Source organism: Physeter macrocephalus, chromosome 10 (assembly GCF_002837175.3).
Source record: "Physeter macrocephalus isolate SW-GA chromosome 10, ASM283717v5, whole genome shotgun sequence".
Taxonomy (NCBI): Eukaryota; Metazoa; Chordata; class Mammalia; order Artiodactyla; family Physeteridae; genus Physeter; species Physeter macrocephalus.
In genome coordinates, this window is record NC_041223.1 from 69,524,703 (window position 1) to 69,543,981 (window position 19,279).

The window sequence follows — 19,279 nt, forward strand, 5'->3', positions numbered from 1 at the left end:
CAGGGAAGTCCCAAATTCACCTTTTTTTAAAGAATGCTTTTTACTATCATGGACAGAAATATTTCCCATAATCTCCATTCTGGAGTTTTACATGAAGATATTAAGAGTCAAGCAGTTCCCAGATGGTCAACAGACACATGAAAAGATGCTCAATATTGCTAATCATCAGGGAAATGCAAATCAAAACCACAATGAGATATCACCTCACACCTGTCAGCATGAGTATCATCAAAAAGAACACAAATAACAAATGCTGGAGAGGGTGTGGAGAAAAGGGAACCCTCTTGCACTGTTGGTGGGAATGAAAATTGGTGCAGCCACTATGGAAAACAGTATGGAGGTTCCTCAAAAAGCTAAAAATAGAACTACCACGTGACCCAGCAATTCCACTCCTGGGTAAATATCTGAAAAAAACAAAAACACTAACTCAAAAAGATACATGCACCCCCACGTTCATTGCAGCATTATTTACAATTGCCAAGATATGGAAGCAACCTAAGTGTCCATCAACAGATGAATGGATAGGATTTCCCTGGTGGCGCAGTGGCTGAGAACCTGCCTGCCAACGCAGGGGACACGGGTTCGAACCCTGGTCCGGGAAGATCCCACATGCCACAGAGCAACTAAGCCCGTGTGCCACAACTACTAAACCTGCGCTCTAGAGCCCGCGTGCCACAACTACCGAAGCCTGCGTGCCACAAGTACTGAAGCCGGCATGCCTAGAGCCCATGCTCTGCAACAAGAGACCCCACCGCAATGAGAAGCCCGCGCACCGCAATTGAGAGTAGCCCCCGCTCACCACAACTAGAGAAAGCCTGCGCGCAGCAGCAAAGACCAAACGCAGTCCAAAATAAATAAATAAATAAATAAATTTATTAATAAAAACAGATGAATGGATAAAGAAGGTGTGGTATATATATACATAAACACATAGGAATATTATTCAGCCATAAAAAAGAATGAAATTTTGCCATTTACAGCAACATGGATGGACTTGGAGGGTATTATGCTAAGTTAAATAAGTCAGACAGAGAAAGACAAGTACTGTATGGTATCACTTATATGTGGAATCTAAAAAATACAACAAACTAGTGAATACAACAAAAAAAAGACGGAGACTCACAGATACAGAGAACAAACTAATGGTTACCAGTGGGAGGGGGCGGGGGAGGGAGGAGGGGCAGTAGAGCGGTAGGGGACTAAGAGGTACAAACTATTAGGTATAAAATAAGTTACAAGAATATATTGTACAACATAGGGAATATAGCCAATATTTTATAATAACTATAAATGGATTATAGCCTCTAAGAAAAAGAGTCAAGCATTTTGCAAAGCACTTTGTGCCTAATATCAGATTCTAATAGTTAAATGGATGCTCAAACTTTCTGACTCTCAATTTTCTTTTAATTAAGAGTCGCGGACAAAAAGAAGAAAGCAATTCATTCTAATCCGCATTTTATTATCTACAATGCAGTTTTCTACTTTATACCCTAAAACCATAAGGCATTGAGTACTATCTATAAAAATACTGAATTACCATGTTGTATACCTGTATACAGGTATACCTGTATACCTGAATATAATATTGTTAAGTCAGCTATACTTTAAAAAAAAAAGATGTTGAGTATTAAATATAATCAGCTTAGCCCAAGGCAAGATATGAAATTCTTATTTTATTAAGAAAGGAGCAATATGTTAAGTAAAAATAATGCTGATAATTTATAGATGGGCGTGAAATGGAAAAAATGGAGTTATCAGTTCAGAAGAATCAAATACTTTCTCACACACAAACATATATCCAAATTTTATAGAGGGAGAAAAAAACCCTCAACATTATAAACCAAAACAAACAGAAAAAAAATTTTATGTCAATTTGGAAGCATCACCTATGGTTCTGTATAGGCTTCCCAATGATAAATGACTGAAGAAAGCAACAATAAAACTCTACAACTATGCTAGGGAAACATCACTATTGAGTGTATTCTCACAAATTGTTAAAATATCACCAGGTCCTAGCTTACGCTTGGGATCTGGGCAAGGAATAGGACAAGGGAGGAAAGGTCTATGTTACCTAAAAGGCACCGTGACTGCCATCTGTGACATCGTTATCCAAGTCAGCCTTTTCTTGGAGGATTAACAAGTACCACTTATTGATAGGAATTATCATGAGATGCTCTACAATTTAATAAAAACTGTTTCATCTGAAAAGATTATCTGCTCTTTGTGCCAAAAGTATATGCGGAAATTAAATCCTACTTGAAACATTTCTTGGCCTGTAACCTATGTCCAAACTTCCCAAGACTTTGTCTTATGACAAAGTCCAGGCTCAATCCAATCAGTTATGACCTCTTCCCCAAACCAGGGCACATGGTGGCAAATGAAAATGAGTATTCCAAGGATGGTCTGAAAAATCAAAAAGTGTCACAATGGTACACCAGAGTTTTCTGTTTGAAAATGATAAATCATCCTATAATGTGAACTAATTACCTCATAGTTTATTTGCTAAGGTTGAGATTTCAAGTACTGGCTATTCTTAAATAGGGGCAATGACATACACCTATTACTGGACATTCATTTAGTGCTATTTAACAATCATTAAAACAGCTACCATTTCTTGAGACTCCATTATTTTCCAGGGCTTTGATAGATGGTTTTACATACGTTATCTAGTTTAATCCTCTGAATGACCCTTCTGAGGAAGGCCCTAGCCACTCCATTTTACACAGAGGAGAAAACCAAGATGTAGCCCACTGCACCCAGAAGCTTAACCTGGGGCTACTTCAGGCAGACACCTTCCTTAGTAACTGATCTCTCTTGGGAAGGGGGTTTTACCTTAGACCAACAATCCCCAACTGTGCACCAAGGCACTCGGGAGCTGTAGAAAATGCACAGGGGAAACGTAGGATTTTTGAAAATTTCAAGGGAAACAGTGTACTCAATGCGCTGGACACTGAACCTACAGACTGGAGGAGTCCACAGCTTCTACATCAGATCCCATTACATTCCTATCAATGACATCATATCTCTGCAAAGCTTGGGTTTTCAGTGGTTGCTGTGATAAAAAGCAAGTGCTGCAGAAAAATTAACGTGGGACAGGAAATGAGACTGGGATCCAATCTGATCCCAAAGTTTGTGTGTGCAGCACACACACACACACACACACACACACACACACATACACACACACATACTCTTTGTAGCTGTGGTTATTTAAGAATGATATAAATTTTTTTCTCTCAGTTTATGTGCATTCTTTTTTTTTCAAACAGCTTGTATGTTGTTAGGATATAAATACTTATTACGTTATTTCAACCTAACTACTACTAACTACCTAAATCTAGGGACACTGAAAAAATTACTTAGATACTAAGAGGGCCATGAACCAAGTTTAGGAATCTTTGCCTTAACCAAGAAATGTCAGAATGTGTAAGATTCATGGAGGAGACCTGTAATTCAGCCCAAAGGAATAACTTAAGGTCCCTAACACAAATATCATAACCAGAAAAAGAAGAATTTAGGTTAAAACCGTTTTTAAAGGTCACTCTCAGCTGGCTTAATCCTTCAAATCCCATACAATGTCCCCTGGAAGACTGGTATTTTTTTTAAACACTTCTAAAACACTTGCACACAAATTACTGTTTTTCCAATTCTTAGAGACTCAAGCAAAGCTTTCAAAATTATAGCCTCCAAACTATGTTGGAAGAGACTGGCCCTCCCCGACACAGACAGAACACACCCGCAGAACCTGTGCCAAAGGAAACTGGGGGCAGACCCTGACAGCCAGCCTGCCCATCCAAGCACTTCGATACTTTCAGCTTTCTGTGGTTTGCATCTTACTCTCAATACCCTGCTTTTACATTCTACAGGAATGCTCCAGGTTATTGTGGAAAGGCTTGTTTGGAAACTTCCCTTCCACAGAGTTTTTCATGTAAGATATTAAGTGTGAAAAGCAAGGGGGAAATAAACACAAAATCCAGACTATCCGTTCCTTGGGGAGAGAGAGAGAAGTAAGTGGAATGCCACAGGGAGGAGTGCTCGGGCCTGCAAGGTTCTGAGGATGCTCTGGTTCTTCAGCTGGGTGATGGGTACTTGGGTGTGCCTTGTGTTCTTATTCTTTAATTTGTACCTCTCCGTTTGATACTTTCTCAATGTATGATACAGTCCACAGTGGCAGCACCAGAATTTCAATATGCGAGGGCCTTGGGAGTTGAAAGAGTACTTCATCTCTAAGCAGAGTTGGATCACAAGCCTGCTTTTACTTGGATTATATACTTATCTGGAGGGGCTCTGGAGAGGCTGATGAGTTTGAGTGGGAAGCTAAGGTTAATTTTTGGTGCCACCACCGAACAAGGAGTCAACAAATTAGCATTTTGTTATCACCCTTGCTTTATACCTCCCAACAACATGCAACCAGTTGTTTTCTGGGCTCTTACTCCTTTTCACCCTTCTTCCACTCTCCCCATCTCATTGAGGACCTAGAGGGCAGAAAACTCTTCCAATTTTAATTTATATCCCTAATCAAAAAAGAAAAATTCTTCATTTATCAGATACTAAGCACCTGCTAGGGATGATGAAAGATAAATATGTATAGTCCAGCACCTACTACATACAGCAGGAGAACAACAGGTTGCTATTGCTATTTTAAGGATGGGAAACTCCTTCAGAGACCATCAGTACACTGTGGGACCACCGTGGACCCAGGCGTGTTTGTGTTCACTTCCCAAGTGCTTCCCACTTCCATTGGCCTAACAGACATTAGCTCAACGTGAATGAATATCATCGTCCAACAGACTCACAAAAAGGATGCCCAACCTCCAAGGGCGCTATGCCAAGCTTTTCACTTGCATCATTTCACTTAATTTCTACAACCATACCACCAGGTTATGTATAATACACCCAGTTTACAATTCTAAAAACTAAGGTTTAAAGAAGTGGGTTTTCCAATGTCACACACCTAACAAGTGGCATCAAGACTCAATCTCATGACCCCAAAGGGGATCTCTTAACCACCACTTAAACCATCTCACCATGCTTTAGGGAAAGCATTCTTTTTTTTTCTTTTTGGTCTGTGTTGTGTCTTCGTTGCTGCACACGGGCTTTCTCTAGTTGTAGCGAGCAGGGGCTGCTCTTCTTTCCAGTGTGCAGACTTCTCACCGCGGTGGCTTCTCTTGTTGCGGAGCACGCGGTCTTCGGTAGTTGTGGCTCGCGGGCTCTAGAGCGAAGGCTCAGTAGTGGCGCACGGGCTTAGTTACTCCGCGACATGTGGGATCTTCCTGGAGCAGGGCTCGAACCCGTGTTCCCTGCATTGGCAGGTGGATTCTTAACCACTGCGCCACCAGGGAAGCCCCGGGAAAACATTCTTGACCCGCTCTAGGAAACGGACGCTCCTCTCGGGTCACAAGTAAGACTCCACTTCCCCTCCCGCCCCTCAAATCTACCGGAAGCACCACACCGAAATTTCCAAGACAAGTGTCCGTGAGCTGATGTTTAAACTCAAACCAAACAATGTGCTCGCTCTCTTGAGCCCGGGGAGATGCCACTTGCTAACTCTTTACAGAGCTTAAGTCCAGCCAGAGCGGACCTCCCCGGGGTGGGGCAGCCCCAGGGTCCGGCGCCTGCAGCCCTTTGTGGTCCTCGAAGGGGTGAGGGAAGGGGTCATGCTGCTGTCGCGTCCGAGCCGAGCCCGGTCACTCGGAGGCCGGTCCGCAGGCCCAGGGACGGCGGGGGGCGCTGGCCACCAGAAGGGACCCTCCCTTACGCCCGAAGACGGCCGGCCTCCGCGTCCGGTCTGGGACCCCCGCCCCACCCCCCACTTTCTACAAACACTTTGAGCTCACTGGAGAAAGAGGTGGGGGACGTGCAAAAACGAGAAAGTTCTCTGCCTCCTCCCACCAAAGTTCTATATTCTAGGGAAGCAACTGAAGGAAAGAGACAAGGGAGGTGCCCCAGGAAGGACCCCCCCCTCCCGCGTCGGCTTCCCCAGAGGCCGCAGGAAAGGGGGCAACGCGCTCCGTCTGGGACTCCTCCCCAAACAGACAGCGATCTGGGGGCGCTCCCACCCGCGACACGGTCCTCCCGGGATGAGAGGCCCCCCGAGAGTAGGGGACGCCGGTCCTGGGATGAAGAGGGGTCTCGAAGGGACCCGGCGAGGGCACACGGTACCTTTCTCTCCGCGCCGCTGGGACCGATGCCGGCGACAGCGTGGGGGGCGAGGGGAGACGATGGGCACGGGCTCCCGCTGGCTCCGGCGGCCCCTGGGCCTCGGCGCCGCCCAGCGCCGCCGCCTCCTGCCGCCGCTCGCCGGTCTGCGTTCCCCGCTCCCGCAGGTTACCTGTGGCCGAGCCGCCGCGCCCGCCGCCCGCTCGGCGCCCCGCCCCGCCCAGCCCCGCCCGCGCTCCTAGGCTGGGGCCGCAGCGCCCCTCAGCGGCCGGTCTGGGCACGGCGGCGGCCCGAGGGGAGGTGGGGCCCCCGGGGCCCTCGGGCTGGCCTTGGCCTGCAGCCAGCTCCTTGCTGGGCCAATACCGCTTCCGCGCCCTCCTGAGAGCCATCCTTATAAAGAGTGAGAGGAACGGCGGATGCAGTTGAGTGAGGTTTTCCTGGCAGGGGTTGCCAGGAGGTTTGTAGGAGGGAGAGGGGATTCGGGAGGAGAAACCATCCCTCAACCTGTGGCCAAGTGTGTATTTCAATATGCTCGTAGTTCACTTAACTGGGATGTCTCAGTAGAAGCTGAACAACAATGATGAATGATCCAGGCTCATTAGAAAGCTGGAGAGAAGAAAGGAAGCCTTTATTCCAAAAAGCTTGTCTGCTGATAGCTTGTAGGAAGCATCCCATACGAAACGGGCAAAAGCATTGAACGTTCCTGCCTCCTATATTCAAATCACACTTTACATACCATTAACTCGGTCTGGTTTTGTCTGTTTTTCACAGTCACTACTTCAGTATCTAGAAGAGTTCCCTGAACATAGCGAGCACTCAGTAAATTATTGTTGAATGAATGTATGAATGAGTAGGACCTCATTCAACCTTTTGAAGAAGTGCGACAGGTATCTGCTCTCTGAACACAGAGAGCTGGAGAGGGAGGTGGGGAACCCTAGAATGGAGTTTCGGTCTTCCCTGAGCTTATTTCGAACCGGATTTTTCTTATCCCCTCTGAAATAGGCCTGGTTTCCAGGGAAAAAGAAACATGATGATCTCCTACTTTTTCTTAAGATATTTGTCTCTCTCTGTCCTTCAGGGAACATTAAGCAGGAGAAATCCAAACAGCCCATGCATACCAGGAAAGGGTGAGTGCTTGATTTTCCTCCACTACCTCTGAACTTCCCCCAACCCCAAAGGCATAGCTAGGGTTTTCCGTGGCAGAGTGTGAAACCTCTCTTCTGAGTATCCTTTGGCTTTCTTGAGATTTGCCCCCATCCCTGTCGCTCCCCATCTAAAGCTGTTAGAACACATTTCCTTTCCCTGCTCATCAGCTCTGGATTTCTCTCCAGGCAGGTCACTGCTGAGTTCTAGGTGAACCCCCAAGGTCAAGGTAAGTACCCATTACCTTTCAACCTGATCATTTCCTTCTTACACTTTTCCAGATTAAAGACTTTTCCTAGCTAGTCCCTTGAATAAACAACCAAAGCTAGAGTGCTCCATTCCTCCGGGAGGCTTTTATGACATCACCCCAAGGTCGAGATGAGATGGAGTTTGAAGTTACATTCATGGACAGTCAGAGCAATTGCACATTAATCCTGCTGAAAGGAACAGAAGCCAGCCTGTACGACATGTGAATGCTCCTGGGAACTGACTGGTCTGCAGTCAGTTCCCAGACCTTAATTAATGGCAATTCCTGGCAGAGGGGCCTCACGAGAGCCAAAGCAGGCAGTGGGTGAGCTGCTGGGAGATCACGCTTGCTTGTCTCCAAGTGGGCACACAGTGTTTGGACACCTAATGAAAGGAGAATTCTAAAGCTCCCTTTATATGAGGGAGGCTCCCAGCCTGCAGTTCCGTTCTGCCCCTCTGTCCAGCTCCATCACAGCCAGCCTCATACATCCACCCCACTACTTTCTCCTTCTGCCTCATGAGAAAGAAGTTCAACTCTACCAATGACAGCTTTCATTGTTCTATGAGAATATAATCTGCTCCTACTTCCAGCAACATTTCTTTAACGAGCTGACTGCACTAGCTGTCTTTTGCATCATTAGCTGCAGTTGGTACTTCAGCCCACCATTCTGACTTCCATCCCTTGCTAAGTCTTCCACTCGAGAAAACTTACATGTGCCCCTCCATGACCATACCCTCCTTGTCCTCCAGAGGAAACCACAGTCCGTAATTTTGTGTTAATAATTCTCTTATCGAGGGCTTCCCTGGTGGCGCAGTGGTGAAGAATCCGCCTGCCAATGCAGGAGACACGGGTTCGAGCCCTGGTCCGGGAAGATCCCACATGCCGCAGAGCAACTAAGCCCGTGCGCCACAACTACTGAGCCTGCACTCTAGAGCCCGGGAGCCACAACTACTGAAGCCCGCATGCCTAGAGCCCGTGCTCCGCAACAAGGGAAGCAATGAGAAGCCCGCGCACCGCAAGGAAGAGTAGCCCCCGCTCGCCGCAACTAGAGAAAGCCCACACGCAGCAACGAAGACCCAACGCAGCCAAAAATAAAATAAATAAATAAAATAAAATTAATTAATTAAAAAAATAATAATTCTCATCACAAACATATGTAGCCCTAAATACTGTACTGTTCAGTTTTGCCTGTTTTTGAACTTTTCTGTAAGTGGAATCATTCTGCATGATTCCTATGCAACTTGCTCTTCTCACTTAGCATTCTGTTTCTGAGATTCGACTATTCAGTTCCTCTGTCATATAGTATTTCATTGTAAGAAGATATTACAATTTATTTGCCCAGTTTACCTTTGGACATTGGGTTGGCTCCAGTTTTGGCTATTGCAAACGATGTTGCTATGAACATGCTTAAATATTTCTTCTGAGGCATGTGTGCAAGAGTTTTTAGGATACATATCTAAACTCAATTGTTGGGTCTTAAGGTATGTGTGTGCTCAAATTTACATGCTAGGTAATGCCAAACTGTTCTCTAAATCCGTTGTACCAATTTTAATTCCCAAAAGTGATGTATGAAAGTCCCCTTGCTCCACATCTTTGCCAGCTTGTTTTTCCTGTGGGTGTGAATGGTTTCTTACTATGAGTGAGGTTTGTATTTCTCCAATTATAGGTATGATTGTTCATCTTTAATGGTTACTAACTCTTCTTGTTTTCTCTTTTGTTAACTCCTCATGTCTTTTGCACTTTTTTATGTGTTTTGAGAAATCCTTCCTGACCCTGAGGATATAAAAATATTCTCCCATATTTTCTTCTAAAAGTTGTAAAGTTTTACCTTTCACATTCCATCTGAAATTAATTTCTCCTCTCATTTGCAATGCCAGGGCTATCTTATAATGGGTTTTCATGTTTGTATGGATCAGTTTTAGATGCTCTATTTTGTTCCATTTGCCTATCCCTGGTCACATGCAGCCTGAAAATCTACGGTTTTATATTAAATCTTGATTTCTGATTATGGAAGTCCTACCCTGGCTTCTTTATATTCTTCGTAAGGATCTCAAGTATTCTTAGCCCTTTGCTCTTCCATAGACATTTATAATTAGTTTGTCAGGCTCCATGAAAAATTTGGGATTTTGATTTGGAATTGCAGTGAATCTGTGTGGTAGATTGCATTAGTCATTCACAATTATTTGTTCCCTTCCCATCTTTGCCATGCTTTCCTATACTGGTGTAGACTCCTCTGCCCCACTGGTTTGGGGCTTGTGTGACTTGCCTTGACCAACACCATGTTGGAGCAGAAGCTTTAAATATGTGGTGTGCTTTAGTGCTTCTCCTGTCCCCCTTGAGCTTTTGCCCTCTGTTATGAGACTAACATGCCCCAAAGAGTGGCTGCTCCTTCAGCTGGGATCCCAGAATGAGAAGATACATGGAATTACACAGAGCCCAGTATGGCTGTAGGCAGTCTGCAGCCCTCACTTAATGGGAACCAGAACTAAATCGTTTGCTGCTACTGCAATTTGGAGAGAATTGACATCTTTATACTATTGACTTTTCCTGTCTATGTACATGTTTGACATGTCTGTCCATTTATTTATTTATTTATTTATTTATCTGGCTGCACCAGGTCTTAGTTGCGGCATGCAGGATCTTTAGTTGTGGCATGCAGGGTCTTAATTGTGACATGCAGGATCTAGTTCCCTGACCAGAGATCGAACCCAGGCCCCCTGCATTGAGAGCACGGAGTCTTAACCACTGGACCACCAGAGAAGTCCCTGTCCATTTATTTAGAATCTTAGTGACTTCAAACGTTTTACAACTTTTCATTTTCTGAGATTTATTTTTAATTATCTTGTTTGTTACTATCACAAGTGATGACGTTTCTGAAAATACACGTTCTACTCTTTTGTTGTCAATAAGAAAAATGTACAGTATCTTTGTTTATTGATCTTATATTCAGCAACATTGTTAAATTCTGTTATTAGCTTTAGTAATTTATAGATTCTTTAGTTTTCTATGTACCTGCAAGTAATGATATTTTATTCCTTACTTTCCACCCCTTATATCTTAAAATTTTTTTTTGTTTATTTTGAGATAATGACAGAGTCACAAGAAGTTACAAAAATAGTATAGAGAGATCAACTATACTTCAAAATAAATAAATTTAAAACATTTTAAGTATAAAAAAAATTGTAATAGTATGGAGAGGTCCTGTGTACTCTTCACCCAGTCTCACAAGTGGTTACATCTTACATAACTATAGTACAATATCAAAACATTAAAACAATATCAAAATGTTGGCATTGGTACAATGTGTGTAAAGCTCTATGAAATCTTACCACATGTGTAGCTTCGTGTAACCACCATCACAATCAGGATACAGAACTATGCCATCACCACTGGTGCTACTCCATTTCAGTCACTTCCAACCTCCTCCCCACACCATCCCTAACCCCTGACAACCACTAATCTCTTTTCCATCTCTACATTTTGTTATTTCAAGAATATTATGTAATTGGAATCATATAGTATATGAACTTTTGAAACTGGCTTTTTTTCGGTCAGCATAAATGCCCTTGAGATCCATCCAAGTTGTTCTATGTATCAACAGTTCATTCTCTTTATTGCTGAGTAGTATTCCATGGTAGGGATGTGCCAGTTTGTTTAACCATTCATGTGTTGAAAGGCATCTGGATTTTTTACAGTTTTTGGTTATCATGAATAAAGCTGCTACGAACAATTGTGCACAGGTTTTGATAGCTATGTAGTGGTAACTCATTGTGGTCTTAATAATTTGTATTTCTTTAATGGCTAGTGGTAATGAACATTTTTTTCTTTTTCTTTTTTTTTTTAATAGTCCAAGGGTCTTCTTTTGTTTTTTTTTTTACACCTATTATACCATGAATGCATAGGAAATGGGTTCTAGTAGCTCAGGCTCCTTTCCATTGGTTCCCACAAAGTGTGCCCCTCTGGGTGAAGCAGGCTGGAACTTCAGTGGAACCCAAGTACCTTTTTCTTTGGCTTCCTTCTTTTTCTGACAATTTTCCTTCACACGTTTCAAAAAGCTACCTCAACTCTTGGAGTGTGTAATATGTTCAATACGTACGTTAATTCTATTGACAAGAATCTTGCCATTAACCTGTTTACAGTAATGCCAACAGCATGCTGGGTAACACTCAACATACTCTTCCAGGTTTGCCATGGGAACATTTGTGGGGCATTCCTTTTTGAACAGGGCCCATTCCCTTGATGTCTACAATATCACCTTTATTGCAAATTCACATGTATGCGGCCAAAAGAACAACTTCTGTTTTCTAAAAGGCATACAGTGGATGCCTTACCTCTTTCCCTTTGGATTGGTCATTTGGGTAAATACTGGAAGCCAAAAGGCTGAACATCTTTTGATGTGCTTATTTGACACCCCTATATCCTCTTCAGTGAAATGTCTCTGCATGCCTTTTGGTTATTTTTCTAATTGGATTTTTTTTTTTACTGTGGAGTTTTGGAAATTCTTTGTATATTCTAGATATGAATCCCATGTCAGATATGTGGTTAATGAATATTTTACTCTGCTCTGTAACTTGTCTTTTCATTCTCTTAACAGACTCTGCAGAGAAAAAGGTTTTTTGGGTTTGTTTTTTATTTTTTGCTTTACGGCCGTGCCACGAGGCTTGCAGGATCTTAGTTCCCCGACCAGGTATCAAACCGGGGCCATGGCAGTGAAAGTGCTGAGTCCTAACCACTGGACTGCCAGGGAATTCCCAAAAGTTTTTAATTTCGATGAAGTCCAACTTATCGATTTTTTTCTTTTATGGATACTATGTGCTTTAGTGTCATAATCCTTTTGTCTTTTTTCCTACCTTATTATGCAATCCAAGACTTACAGTACACTGTGGAATAGGAGTGATGGTAGTGGGCCTCCTTCTCAGTTCCTGATCTTAAGCTACTGATTATCTGATCTGTCTCCCTCACTCACTTTCAGTTATAAAGATAAACGGGCCATGTTTATCAGTTAAAATGTGTTTGGCTGCTGGAAAGAGTGTGCTTGACTAGAGTGGTTTAAACACATAAAAAATTATGTAATAAAAATATCTGGGTCTAGGCTCTTTCTATTATTCTACTCTACCACCTCAGTACTGGCTTTTGTCTTTGGCTTGACATCTAGGCAGGGGAAAGGGGCAGGCCTTCTCACTGTGTTTATTTTCATTTGAGAAAAAATTCTTCACAGCTGCCCCTTAAATCTATTTTTCCTTTCATGTCATTGATCACAACTGGGTCACAAAGGTGAGGGGCTGGTTATCATACCCAGTGTAAACCAATCATGATTCAACCTCTGAGCCTGGGCTTCCTTCCTCGAGTATGTTGATACTCAAGAACAGTTAAGGATATCAAACTAAGGACAAAGTGGTGGGGAGATTATGACACCAGCAATCTCTGTCTGACTTTGTTTGACTTTGTATTCCCTGTGCCTGGCCACATGAGGCACATGGTAGATATATTTGGAAATTTCTATTCAGCCTTTCCCCCTTTTTTTCAGAGCTGTCTCCCCACTCATGAGGGTAGACCTTTGCAGCCACAAGCTGCACCCCCAGCCGTAGTGGACTGGGCCATTAATTCAGCATACTTATTGGAACTGGACCACCATCAAGCTACCATACTGCACATAAAATACAATGTAAATGGTGTGCCCTAGAATTGTGCTTCATAGAGGTTCTGACCACCGTGTTAGGCACTGAGAACAAAACGATAAGCACAAACAATGGTCCTAGAGTCTAGTGGTGAATACAGTCCTCAGTCAAATATTAAATGATAGCTGAGGTACATGTGCTAAAGGAGTAGCAGTATATTATGTAAAATATGATTGGGGCATTAGGAATGGATTACTGGCCTAAACTAATCAGATTTTCTTGCCTAGGAATCAAAAATAATAATAGCTAAAACTTATATTGTGCTCACCTTGAAAAATGATTTTACATAGTTTAATAGATTTAATTCTTTCTACAACCCTATTGAGGTATATAACATTATAAACAGTTGAGAGATGAGGAAATCAAGGCACAGAGAGGTTAAGTTTCTTGGTCTAGGTCACACAGCTAGTTAGGCTACCCAGGTAGCCTAGTTCCGGAAACTGAGCCCACTATCACTGGGCCTGGAAAGGTGGAGCAGCCATCTCCTGCCATCTGGTGGGGGGAGCACAGAAAGCCAGTTTTCATGCAGAGAGAGAAGAAGGAAGTGAGGAGTACAGAGAGAAGCAAAACCAAGTTCCCTTTCTAATGAAGCTGTGATTATCTCCTGATATGTCCTGAGACACCTTTCCTAGGATCCTCTGAATATGACATAACTTCTGAATTCACTGATAGGTATATGATCACGTTTCATCCATCCATCCCTCCTTCCCTCCCTCCACTTATAAAGGTTATACGTTGTATCAGTTAGGATACGTTTTACCGCAAAGTTCAGAAAACCCCACCTTCAGTGGTTTAAGTAGAACTTCCCAACTGGTTTGCCACCACTACTTGTGTGCCATAAATGGGTTACTGATATGGCCAAGTTATTGATCCTCCTCAGCCTTTGGGACAGCTGGGCAGGACCTGAGGCGGCCAAAGTCTCTGGGCCAGTCACCTCTGGCTGCAAGCAGCCTGTCCATTTAGGTCAGTGTGCCATATAAATATGTGTGCCATGACTGGTCAAGGTAGGGAAGCACTGACTTAAGGAATGGACTTTTAATTTTCTCATGAAATAAGAAGTTTGGGGGGTAGGCTTTTACAGGTTTGAGTACAGTAGCTCAGCAAGGTCATCCAGGGTCTTCCTTCTTCCTATTCTACCATTTCCAGGACAGGCTTTTAGTCTAGGCCTGTTACCTCAAGGCTGCAAGATGGCTTTCCTAACTCCAGGTACCATGTTCTCACACAACTGTGTTCAAAGCAGGAAAGGGTGAGGGCGGGGGGTCAGGGGGCTCTTCTGATACGCTGGCATCTTTTATTTGGAAGCAAACCCTTTCCTAGAAGTTCCCCAGCAGGATTCCCCCTATCTTCTTACTGACAAGACGTGAAGGAGTCTCAGAGTTTGAGTATGATCTGACTTTCCCCATTGCTAGTTTGGGAAACAGGAGAAGAGAAGGGTTTGGGGATGGATGGTAAGTAGCTGACTGACAGCATCTGCCATGTTTTTAGGTAACATTAAGTGGTATGTATAAGTGACAGTTCCTAGATTTCATTCTTGTAGATTTTTCTTATGGCTTTAAGTATTCTTTATTGAGGTATAGCTGATTTATAATATTATATTAGTTTTAGGCATATAACATAGTGATTCAAAATTTTTATAGATCATACTCCATTTAAAGTTATTATAAAATATTGGCTATGTTCCCTGTGCCATACAGTATATCCTTGTAGCTTATTTATTTTATACATAGTAGCTTGTACTTCTTAATCCCCTACCTCTACTTGCCCCTCCCCCCTTTCCTTTCCCCACTGGTAACCACTAGTTTGTTCTCTATATCTGTGAGTCTTTTTCTGTTTTGTTATATTCATTTGTTTTATTTGTTTGCTTGTTTCATTTGTTTTATTTGTTTGCTTGTTTTATTTTTTCAGATTCCACATATAAGTGATATATAGTATTTGTCTCTGGGTTGATCCTGTTTGGGACTCTCTGTTATTCCTGGACTTGGATGTCTATCTCCCTTCCCAGGTTAGGGAAGTTTTTAGCTCTTTGTATTCAAATATGTTCTCCCTCCTTTCTCTCTCTCTCCTCCTTCTGGGACACCTGTAATGCGAATGTTAATACACTTGATATTGTCCCAGAAGTCTCTTAAATTGTCCTCATTTCTTTTTATTCTTTTTTCTCATTTTTCTGTTCGGCTTCAAAGATTTCCATTACTCTATCTTCCAGCTCACTGATCTGTTCCTCTGTATCATCTAAACTACTCTTGATTCCTTCTAATGTATTTTTCATTTCAGTTATTGTATATTTTGTCTCTGTTTGGTTCTTCTTTATATTTTCTAACTCTTTGTTAAAAAATGTCTAACTTCTCACTCTGTTCATCCATTCTCCTCCCAAGTTCTTTGATCATCTTTATCATCATTACCTTGAACTCTTTCTCAGGTAGATTGCCCATCTCCACTTCACTTAGTTCTCCTCCTGGGGTTTTAACTTATTCCTTCATTTGAAACATGTTCTTCTGTTATCTCATTTTGCCTAGTTTGCTCTTTTTATTTCTATGTATCTGCTAGGTTGATTTTGTTTCCTGACCTTGGAGAATTGGCCTTTTGAGGAGATGTCCTACGCTCCCTGGCAGTGCACTCCCCTCTGGCCACCAGAGCTATATGCTCTAGGACGCCCCCATGTGGGCAACACGCGTCCTTCTGTTGTGGCGAGCTGATTACTATGGGCAGTCTGGTAGGTATGGCTGGGCCTCAGTCTGCTCGGTTGCCAGGCCCTGCCTTGTGCAGAGGCTGCTGGCCACTGGTTGGTGGGGCTGGGTCATGAGGTGGCTGGCAGCGCAACCCTAGTGGGTCTTGGGTCTAGTGCTGGCTCATTGGTGGGTTCTGGGGTGGGTGCTTGTGGGGCTGGGATTTCTGAATTTAGTGTTGGTTTTCTGGTGGGTAGGGCCAGTTCCTGACACGGCTGGCTGCAGGTAATGGGCTTTCCCAAAGTTGGTACTGGCCCACCAGTAAGTGGGCCTGGATCTTGGAGTGGCTGGCTAAGGAGTCCAAGGTATCTCAGAGCTGGTATTGGCCTGAAGGTGGGTGAGCCCAGGGACCTGGGGGCCCCAGGGCTAGTGCAAGCTCACTGTTGGGCGGAACCAGTTCCCAGGTATTCTGGCTGCAGAGCCCTGGGGGGCCCAAAGCTGGTGTCAGGCCCCTGGTGGGCAGTGCTGGATCCCAGGGCCACTGGCTGAGGGCCCCAAGGTGAGCAAGAGTTGGAGTTGGCCTGCTGGTGTGCAAGGCTTGAGCCCTGGTATCCTGGAGCTGGTGCTGGCCTGCTGGTGTGTTGGCTGAGTCCTGACAAGGCAGGCTGTGGGACTGTGGTACTGGAGCTGGTGTCCACACATTGGTGGATGGGTTTGGGGTCCAGGAGATCCCAGGGCTGTTTCTCACCTACTGGTGGGTGAAGCTGGGTCCTGGGACTAGTGCCAGCCCACTGGTGGGCAGAGCCAGGTCCTGGAGTCTCTACCTGGGACCTGGTGGGGGTCCCAGTGGGGGCAGGGCTGGGTCCCAAGGCTAATAAACTAGAGGGAGGATTCCAAAATTTTTTGCTAGCACCAGCATCCATGTGGTAGAATGAGCTTCCAAAAATGGCTGCCGCCAGTGTCTGTGTTCACAGGGTGAGCTCCAATTGCCTCCTGCCTCTCTGGGAGACTCTCCAAGATCAGCAGGTTGGTCTGACCCAAGCTCCTTTCAGATTACTGCTTCTGCCTTGGGTCCCAGAGCAGGTGAGATTTTATGTGCGCCCTTTGAGAGTGGAGTCTCTATTTCCCACAGCCCTCTGGGTCTCCCGAAAGTAAGCACCACTGGGGACTTCCCTAGCAGTTCAGTGGTTAAGGCTCTGCACTTCCAATGCAGGGGGCACGGGTTCAATCCCTGGTCAGGGAACTAAGATCCCACGTAGCATGTGGTGAAGCCAAAAAAAAAATTTTTTAAAGTAAGCACCACTGGCCTTCAAAGCCAAACTTTCTGGGGGCTCATCTTCCCCGTGCAGGACTCTCGGGCTGGGGAACCTGATGTGGGGCTCATACCCCTCACTCCTTGAGGAGAACCTCTGCAATTGTAATGATTCTTCCGTTTGTGGGTTGCCCACCCAGGGACATGGGTCCTGACTGTGCTGCAACTCCTCTCCTCCTACCTGTCTTGTTGTGGTTCCTTCTTTATATCTTTAGTTATAGAAGGTCTTTTCTGGTAGGTTCTGGTCTTTCTCAGCAACAGTATCTCTGTGAATAGTTGTAATTTTGGTGTGCCCGTGAGAGCAGGTGAGCTCAGGGTCTTCCTACTCCACCATCTTGGGAACTCTCTCATTCTTGTGGATTTTTAATAAGGTCATTTGTCTTGGAGAATCTGCTTTTTTGTATCACTGAAGTTAGTGTAACCCTCCCAGCCAAGGCAGGGGTTGTCAAGTCCAAACTGATCTACAGATGTGGAGCTGTTAGTACCTCTCTTTGGCTGACTCTACAGTCAAGACATTTCTCCTCTCATGTTATGGCACCATTTATGTTAGAAGCTTGTCCTTAAAAATCCATATGAATAAAAAGTTAACTTTTTATGGAAGTCCATATGTAGCAATTCCATCTCACTAGTTTGGAACTTTTACAAATGTCATCTTCAGTTCATTCATAGCTTGTAGTTGGAAAAATTCATTATTTATTCCAAAGACAACATGATAGACATCTAAGAGACGGACAAAATCACAGGATTAAGGTAGCTTGCCTTGTGGCCATATGCAGTAACTAGAATGTTAGAAATCAAGGACCTTGATTCACCTCCCATCCCCCAATCCTGGGGTTAACTTACTTTAATAAATGGCATTACCATACGTTTAGTTGCTCAAATCAAATGTCCGGTACGAGTCCTTTCCCTGACCATCCATGTTAATTAAGCTATCAATAAATCTGATCTCATCTACCTCCAAAATTTATATCAAATCTATCCACTTCTCTCAGTTTCCACTGTCTCCATTCATTTCACTTATGGACTACTAAAGTGATTTCCTCTTCTTCCAACCTGAAATCTACAATCCATTTTCCCCACATCAGCCAGAATATGTTCATCAGCTACCAGCTGCTATGTAACAAACCACCCCATATCTTAATGGTTTAAAAAAAAAACAGCTATTTTATTTGTTCATGATTCTGCGGGTTGGCTGGCAGGGTTCAGCTGTAACAGCAAGTCTGTGTTTCATGCAGAGTGGGCTGGACTTGCTCATGTGGTTGCAGTTTGGGCTGGAGAATCCAAGCTGTTGTCACTCACATGCCTGGCCCCTCAGATGGATGTCTGGAATTCTGGGGCCTCTATATTCCTGTGCTCTGGAACATTTCAGGGCCTCTGCATCCATGGGGCCTCTCCAGTAAGCTAGCCCAGACTTCTTGGTGGCTAAAGGCACCAAGAAAGTGAAAAAGGAAGTAGCGAGGTCTTTTATGACCCTATCTCAGACTTTGCACAGTGTCACTGTCACTTCTGCTGCATTTTGTTAGTTAAAGCAAGTCACAGAGCCTGCCCACATTTAAGAGGAGGAAAAATAGGAGGAAGGAGTGGCAAAGTCACATTTGCAGAAGGGCACGTGGGATGGCACGATTGTTGAGGCCATCTTTGGAAACAATCTAGCAGCGTGAGCTCTTAGAAATGTAAACCACGCATTTCACCTCCGTTTTTAAAACTCTTCAGTGCCTCAGTGGCACTTGGAATAAAATCCAAACTCTTTATCCTGGTGGAGAAGACTACCTGTTTCTCATGACTACCACCCTCCCCCTCTCCCATCACACTGATATATTGTTCCTCCAACACCAAGTCCTTTCACTTCTCCTTGATTTTTCCAACTGTGGAGATACCTTCCAGGGGAACACGCTCCACCCTGACTCACTTTGCTGTCTGTCTCCGTCTCACGGTCAACTCAAATGTCACCGTCTTTGAAAGGTCTTCTCTGGTGACCCCATCTAAATCAGGCTCCTTCTCTCATCCCCGGTTTCTCTCTCGTCTCTCTCTGTTTATTTCCTTCAAAGTACAGCCCTAAAAATCTAATTGTCTTCAC

At 44.0% G+C, this 19,279-nt stretch overlaps 1 protein-coding gene across 2 annotated transcripts in view; it reads right to left on the minus strand.

The window, feature by feature from the left end:
- The window catches only part of ANKRD6 (ankyrin repeat domain 6), a 215,439-nt gene extending 209,137 nt beyond the window's left edge, over positions 1-6,302 (minus strand). For both annotated transcript variants that reach the window (XM_055087623.1, XM_028494646.2), the window contains exon 1: positions 6,163-6,302. The gene's annotated coding sequence lies outside the window, so the exon portion shown is untranslated. The remainder of the gene's footprint in view (positions 1-6,162) is intronic.
- Between the last annotated feature and the right edge of the window lie 12,977 nt (positions 6,303-19,279).